Raw genomic sequence first — 8,717 nt, 5'->3', positions numbered from 1 at the left:
CGAAAACAATACGCTGTTCGGACGTTTTGACTAGCTGTCGCACAGTGCAGACGCGCCGACCCGTCGCTCCGCATTTCGAGCGCAATTTCAGTGGTTTTTCAGTTCAGAAAATTACAGAGAGTGTTTGGTTGTGTTGCAGGAGTCAAACTGAATGATTTGATGCATAAAGTTTAATTAAACTCCCATTACTTTGCCGGGAAACATCGATTATTCCGATCTAGAAAGAGACAGAGACAGTCGATCCGCGTTATGTTAAATATTGCAAGGTTCCCGATTCCACAAAATTATAAAAAGTATACGGCTGTGTAGCAGGGATCAAAACGAGTAATTTCGTGTATAAAGTTTAATTAATATCCCATTAGTTTGCCGGGAAACATCGATTATTCCGATCTAGAAAGAGACAGAGACAGTCGATCCGCGTTATGTTAAATATTTCAAGGTTCCCGATTCCACAAAATTATAAAAAGTATACGGCTGTGTAGCGGGGATCAAAACGAGTAATTTCATGTATAAAGTTTAATTAAACTCCCAATAGTTTGCCGGGAAACATCGATTCTTCCGATCTAGAAAGAGACAGAGACAGTCGATCCGCGTTATGATAAATATTTCGAGGTTCCCGATTCCACAAAATTATAAAAAGTATACGGCTGTGTAGCGGGGATCAGAACGAGTAATTTCATGTATAAAGTTTAATTAAACTCCCAATAGTTTGCCGGGAAACATCGATTCTTCCGATCTAGAAAGAGACAGAGACAGTCGATCCGCGTTATGATAAATATTTCGAGGTTCCCGATTCCACAAAATTATAAAAAGTATACGGCTGTGTAGCGGGGATCAGAACGAGTAATTTCATGTATAAAGTTTAATTAAACTCCCAATAGTTTGCCGGGAAACATCGATTCTTCCGATCTAGAAAGAGACAGAGACAGTCGATCCGCGTTATGATAAATATTTCAAGGTTCCCGATTCCACAAAATTATAAAAAGTATACGGCTGTGTAGCGGGGATCAGAACGAGTAATTTCATGTATAAAGTTTAATTAAACTCCCAATAGTTTTCCGGGAAACATCGATTCTTCCGATCTAGAAAGAGACAGAGACAGTCGATCCGCGTTATGATAAATATTTCGAGGTTCCCGATTCCACAAATTTATAAAAAGTTTACGGCTGTGTAGCGGGGATCAGAACGAGTAATTTCATGTATAAAGTTTAATTAAACTCCCAATAGTTTGCCGGGAAACATCGATTCTTCCGATCTAGAAAGAGACAGAGACAGTCGATCCGCGTTATGATAAATATTTCAAGGTTCCCGATTCCACAAAATTATAAAAAGTATACGGCTGTGTAGCGGGGATCAGAACGAGTAATTTCATGTATAAAGTTTAATTAAACTCCCAATAGTTTTCCGGGAAACATCGATTCTTCCGATCTAGAAAGAGACAGAGACAGTCGATCCGCGTTATGATAAATATTTCGAGGTTCCCGATTCCACAAATTTATAAAAAGTATACGGCTGTGTAGCGGGGATCAAAACGAGTAATTTCATGTATAAAGTTTAATTAAACTCCCAATAGTTTGCCGGGAAACATCGATTCTTCCGATCTAGAAAGAGACAGAGACAGTCGATCCGCGTTATGATAAATATTTCAAGGTTCCCGATTCCACAAAATTATAAAAAGTATACGGCTGTGTAGCGGGGATCAAAACGAGTAATTTCATGTATAAAGTTTAATTAATCTCCCAATAGTTTGCCGGGAAACATCGATTCTTCCGATCTAGAAAGAGACAGAGACAGTCGATCCGCGTTATGATAAATATTTCGAGGTTCCCGATTCCACAAATTTATAAAAAGTTTACGGCTGTGTAGCGGGGATCAGAACGAGTAATTTCATGTATAAAGTTTAATTAAACTCCCAATAGTTTTCCGGGAAACATCGATTCTTCCGATCTAGAAAGAGACAGAGACAGTCGATCCGCGTTATGATAAATATTTCGAGGTTCCCGATTCCACAAAATTATAAAAAGTATACGGCTGTGTAGCGGGGATCAGAACGAGTAATTTCATGTATAAAGTTTAATTAAACTCCCAATAGTTTGCCGGGAAACATCGATTCTTCCGATCTAGAAAGAGACAGAGACAGTCGATCCGCGTTATGATAAATATTTCAAGGTTCCCGATTCCACAAAATTATAAAAAGTATACGGCTGTGTAGCGGGGATCAGAACGAGTAATTTCATGTATAAAGTTTAATTAAACTCCCAATAGTTTTCCGGGAAACATCGATTCTTCCGATCTAGAAAGAGACAGAGACAGTCGATCCGCGTTATGATAAATATTTCGAGGTTCCCGATTCCACAAATTTATAAAAAGTTTACGGCTGTGTAGCGGGGATCAGAACGAGTAATTTCATGTATAAAGTTTAATTAAACTCCCAATAGTTTGCCGGGAAACATCGATTCTTCCGATCTAGAAAGAGACAGAGACAGTCGATCCGCGTTATGATAAATATTTCAAGGTTCCCGATTCCACAAAATTATAAAAAGTATACGGCTGTGTAGCGGGGATCAAAACGAGTAATTTCATGTATAAAGTTTAATTAAACTCCCAATAGTTTGCCGGGAAACATCGATTCTTCCGATCTAGAAAGAGACAGAGACAGTCGATCCGCGTTATGATAAATATTTCGAGGTTCCCGATTCCACAAAATTATAAAAAGTATACGGCTGTGTAGCGGGGATCAGAACGAGTAATTTCATGTATAAAGTTTAATTAATCTCCCAATAGTTTGCCGGGAAACATCGATTCTTCCGATCTAGAAAGAGACAGAGACAGTCGATCCGCGTTATGATAAATATTTCGAGGTTCCCGATTCCACAAATTTATAAAAAGTTTACGGCTGTGTAGCGGGGATCAGAACGAGTAATTTCATGTATAAAGTTTAATTAAACTCCCAATAGTTTTCCGGGAAACATCGATTCTTCCGATCTAGAAAGAGACAGAGACAGTCGATCCGCGTTATGATAAATATTTCGAGGTTCCCGATTCCACAAAATTATAAAAAGTATACGGCTGTGTAGCGGGGATCAGAACGAGTAATTTCATGTATAAAGTTTAATTAAACTCCCAATAGTTTGCCGGGAAACATCGATTCTTCCGATCTAGAAAGAGACAGAGACAGTCGATCCGCGTTATGATAAATATTTCAAGGTTCCCGATTCCACAAAATTATAAAAAGTATACGGCTGTGTAGCGGGGATCAGAACGAGTAATTTCATGTATAAAGTTTAATTAAACTCCCAATAGTTTTCCGGGAAACATCGATTCTTCCGATCTAGAAAGAGACAGAGACAGTCGATCCGCGTTATGATAAATATTTCGAGGTTCCCGATTCCACAAATTTATAAAAAGTTTACGGCTGTGTAGCGGGGATCAGAACGAGTAATTTCATGTATAAAGTTTAATTAAACTCCCAATAGTTTTCCGGGAAACATCGATTCTTCCGATCTAGAAAGAGACAGAGACAGTCGATCCGCGTTATGATAAATATTTCGAGGTTCCCGATTCCACAAAATTATAAAAAGTATACGGCTGTGTAGCGGGGATCAGAACGAGTAATTTCATGTATAAAGTTTAATTAAACTCCCAATAGTTTGCCGGGAAACATCGATTCTTCCGATCTAGAAAGAGACAGAGACAGTCGATCCGCGTTATGATAAATATTTCAAGGTTCCCGATTCCACAAAATTATAAAAAGTATACGGCTGTGTAGCGGGGATCAGAACGAGTAATTTCATGTATAAAGTTTAATTAAACTCCCAATAGTTTTCCGGGAAACATCGATTCTTCCGATCTAGAAAGAGACAGAGACAGTCGATCCGCGTTATGATAAATATTTCGAGGTTCCCGATTCCACAAATTTATAAAAAGTTTACGGCTGTGTAGCGGGGATCAGAACGAGTAATTTCATGTATAAAGTTTAATTAAACTCCCAATAGTTTGCCGGGAAACATCGATTCTTCCGATCTAGAAAGAGACAGAGACAGTCGATCCGCGTTATGATAAATATTTCAAGGTTCCCGATTCCACAAAATTATAAAAAGTATACGGCTGTGTAGCGGGGATCAAAACGAGTAATTTCATGTATAAAGTTTAATTAATCTCCCAATAGTTTGCCGGGAAACATCGATTCTTCCGATCTAGAAAGAGACAGAGACAGTCGATCCGCGTTATGATAAATATTTCGAGGTTCCCGATTCCACAAATTTATAAAAAGTTTACGGCTGTGTAGCGGGGATCAGAACGAGTAATTTCATGTATAAAGTTTAATTAAACTCCCAATAGTTTGCCGGGAAACATCGATTCTTCCGATCTAGAAAGAGACAGAGACAGTCGATCCGCGTTATGATAAATATTTCAAGGTTCCCGATTCCACAAAATTATAAAAAGTATACGGCTGTGTAGCGGGGATCAAAACGAGTAATTTCATGTATAAAGTTTAATTAAACTTCCAATAGTTTGTCGGGAAACATCGATAGTTCGATCGCGCGAGAGAGACAGAGAAACGAACAGACTTCTTTTCGATTTACGGCTAAAATAAATTTTTCTAATTTTTTTCAATAACATATTCTTGCTTAGATAACTTTTTTACATAGGGATTAAGCATTTAGAACGATACATTGTTTAAAATAAGGGCACTTTACTCTTGACATTTTACGGTTTTTTCAATTTTCTGAAAAATCCTATCATTAGATTTTTTTAAAAATACGATATTCTTGCTTAACTAACGTTTCTACATAGGGATTAAGCATTTAGAACGAAATCTAATGTCAGAAAATGGCACTTTACTCTTGACATTTTTCGGTTTTTTCAATTTTCTGGGAAATCCTATCATTAGATTTTTTTAAAAATACGATATTCTTGCTTAACTAACGTTTCTACATAGGGATTAAGCATTTAGAACGAAATCTAATGTAGGAAAATGGTACTTTACTCTTGATCGGTACGTTGGGACTTTGAAAATATTCGGGCGTTCCAATCGCTCGTCTGTTGCATCATAGCGCGTCTCGGCGCAATCGACCGATTCGCTCGATCCATTATTTTCGATTTACGGCTAAAATAAATTTTTCTAATTTTTTTCAATAACATATTCCTGCTAAAATAACTTTTTTACATAGGGATTAAGCATTTAGAACGATACTTTGTTTAAAATAAGGGCACTTTACTCTTGACATTTTACGGTTTTTTCAATTTTCTGAAAAATCCTATCATTAGATTTTTTTAAAAATACGATATTCTTGCTTAACTAACGTTTCTACATAGGGATTAAGCATTTAGAACGAAATCTAATGTCAGAAAATGGCACTTTACTCTTGACATTTTTCGGTTTTTTCAATTTTCTGGAAAATCCTATCATTAGATTTTTTTAAAAATACGATATTCTTGCTTAACTAACGTTTTTACATAGGGATTAAGCATTTAGAACGAAATCTAATGTAGGAAAATGGTACTTTACTCTTGATCGGTACGTTGGGACTTTGAAAATATTCGGGCGTTCCAATCGCTCGTCTGTTGCATCATAGCGCGTCTCGGCGCAATCGACCGATTCGCTCGATCCATTATTTTCGATTTACGGCTAAAATAAATTTTTCTAATTTTTTTCAATAACATAATCCTGCTTAAATAACTTTTTTACATAGGGATTAAGCATTTAGAACGATACATTGTTTAAAATAAGGGCACTTTACTCTTGACATTTTACGGTTTTTTCAATTTTCTGAAAAATCCTATCATTAGATTTTTTTAAAAATACGATATTCTTGCTTAACTAACGTTTCTACATAGGGATTAAGCATTTAGAACGAAATCTAATGTCAGAAAATGGCACTTTACTCTTGACATTTTTCGGTTTTTTCAATTTTCTGGAAAATCCTATCATTAGATTTTTTTAAAAATACGATATTCTTGCTTAACTAACGTTTTTACATAGGGATTAAGCATTTAGAACGAAATCTAATGTAGGAAAATGGTACTTTACTCTTGATCGGTACGTTGGGACTTTGAAAATATTCGGGCGTACGCGGCGCGCTCGGCGCTTCGAACAGCTCCGGTGTCCCCATTATTTTCGATTTACGGCTAAAATAAATTTTTCTAATTTTTTTCAATAACATATTCCTGCTAAAATAACTTTTTTACATAGGGATTAAGCATTTAGAACGATACATTGTTTAAAATAAGGGCACTTTACTCTTGACATTTTACGGTTTTTTCAATTTTCTGAAAAATCCTATCATTAGATTTTTTTAAAAATACGATATTCTTGCTTAACTAACGTTTCTACATAGGGATTAAGCATTTAGAACGAAATCTAATGTCAGAAAATGGCACTTTACTCTTGACATTTTTCGGTTTTTTCAATTTTCTGGAAAATCCTATCATTAGATTTTTTTAAAAATACGATATTCTTGCTTAACTAACGTTTTTACATAGGGATTAAGCATTTAGAACGAAATCTAATGTAGGAAAATGGTACTTTACTCTTGATCGGTACGTTGGGACTTTGAAAATATTCGGGGGTTCCAATCGCTCGTCTGTTGCATCATAGCGCGTCTCGGCGCAATCGACCGATTCGCTCGATCCATTATTTTCGATTTACGGCTAAAATAAATTTTTCTAATTTTTTTCAATAACATATTCCTGCTTAAATAACTTTTTTACATAGGGATTAAGCATTTAGAACGATACATTGTTTAAAATAAGGGCACTTTACTCTTGACATTTTACGGTTTTTTCAATTTTCTGAAAAATCCTATCATTAGATTTTTTTAAAAATACGATATTCTTGCTTAACTAACGTTTCTACATAGGGATTAAGCATTTAGAACGAAATCTAATGTCAGAAAATGGCACTTTACTCTTGACATTTTTCGGTTTTTTCAATTTTCTGGGAAATCCTATCATTAGATTTTTTTAAAAATACGATATTCTTGCTTAACTAACGTTTTTACATAGGGATTAAGCATTTAGAACGAAATCTAATGTAGGAAAATGGTACTTTACTCTTGATCGGTACGTTGGGACTTTGAAAATATTCGGGCGTTCCAATCGCTCGTCTGTTGCATCATAGCGCGTCTCGGCGCAATCGACCGATTCGCTCGATCCATTATTTTCGATTTACGGCTAAAATAAATTTTTCTAATTTTTTTCAATAACATATTCCTGCTTAAATAACTTTTTTACATAGGGATTAAGCATTTAGAACGATACATTGTTTAAAATAAGGGCACTTTACTCTTGACATTTTACGGTTTTTTCAATTTTCTGAAAAATCCTATCATTAGATTTTTTTAAAAATACGATATTCTTGCTTAACTAACGTTTCTACATAGGGATTAAGCATTTAGAACGAAATCTAATGTCAGAAAATGGCACTTTACTCTTGACATTTTTCGGTTTTTTCAATTTTCTGGAAAATCCTATCATTAGATTTTTTTAAAAATACGATATTCTTGCTTAACTAACGTTTTTACATAGGGATTAAGCATTTAGAACGAAATCTAATGTAGGAAAATGGTACTTTACTCTTGATCGGTACGTTGGGACTTTGAAAATATTCGGGCGTACGCGGCGCGCTCGGCGCTTCGAACAGCTCCGGTGTCCCCATTATTTTCGATTTACGGCTAAAATAAATTTTTCTAATTTTTTTCAATAACATATTCCTGCTAAAATAACTTTTTTACATAGGGATTAAGCATTTAGAACGATACATTGTTTAAAATAAGGGCACTTTACTCTTGACATTTTACGGTTTTTTCAATTTTCTGAAAAATCCTATCATTAGATTTTTTTAAAAATACGATATTCTTGCTTAACTAACGTTTCTACATAGGGATTAAGCATTTAGAACGAAATCTAATGTCAGAAAATGGCACTTTACTCTTGACATTTTTCGGTTTTTTCAATTTTCTGGAAAATCCTATCATTAGATTTTTTTAAAAATACGATATTCTTGCTTAACTAACGTTTTTACATAGGGATTAAGCATTTAGAACGAAATCTAATGTAGGAAAATGGTACTTTACTCTTGATCGGTACGTTGGGACTTTGAAAATATTCGGGGGTTCCAATCGCTCGTCTGTTGCATCATAGCGCGTCTCGGCGCAATCGACCGATTCGCTCGATCCATTATTTTCGATTTACGGCTAAAATAAATTTTTCTAATTTTTTTCAATAACATATTCCTGCTTAAATAACTTTTTTACATAGGGATTAAGCATTTAGAACGATACATTGTTTAAAATAAGGGCACTTTACTCTTGACATTTTACGGTTTTTTCAATTTTCTGAAAAATCCTATCATTAGATTTTTTTAAAAATACGATATTCTTGCTTAACTAACGTTTCTACATAGGGATTAAGCATTTAGAACGAAATCTAATGTCAGAAAATGGCACTTTACTCTTGACATTTTTCGGTTTTTTCAATTTTCTGGGAAATCCTATCATTAGATTTTTTTAAAAATACGATATTCTTGCTTAACTAACGTTTTTACATAGGGATTAAGCATTTAGAACGAAATCTAATGTAGGAAAATGGTACTTTACCCTTGATCGGTACGTTGGGACTTTGAAAATATTCGGGCGTTCCAATCGCTCGTCTGTTGCATCATAGCGCGTCTCGGCGCAATCGACCGATTCGCTCGATCCATTATTTTCGATTTA

This window comes from Megalopta genalis, unplaced genomic scaffold (assembly GCF_051020955.1).
Source record: "Megalopta genalis isolate 19385.01 unplaced genomic scaffold, iyMegGena1_principal scaffold0739, whole genome shotgun sequence".
In the NCBI taxonomy this organism is placed as follows: domain Eukaryota; kingdom Metazoa; phylum Arthropoda; class Insecta; order Hymenoptera; family Halictidae; genus Megalopta; species Megalopta genalis.
The sequence above is the reverse complement of the archived record's forward strand: the minus strand, read 5'-3'. Positions refer to the sequence as shown.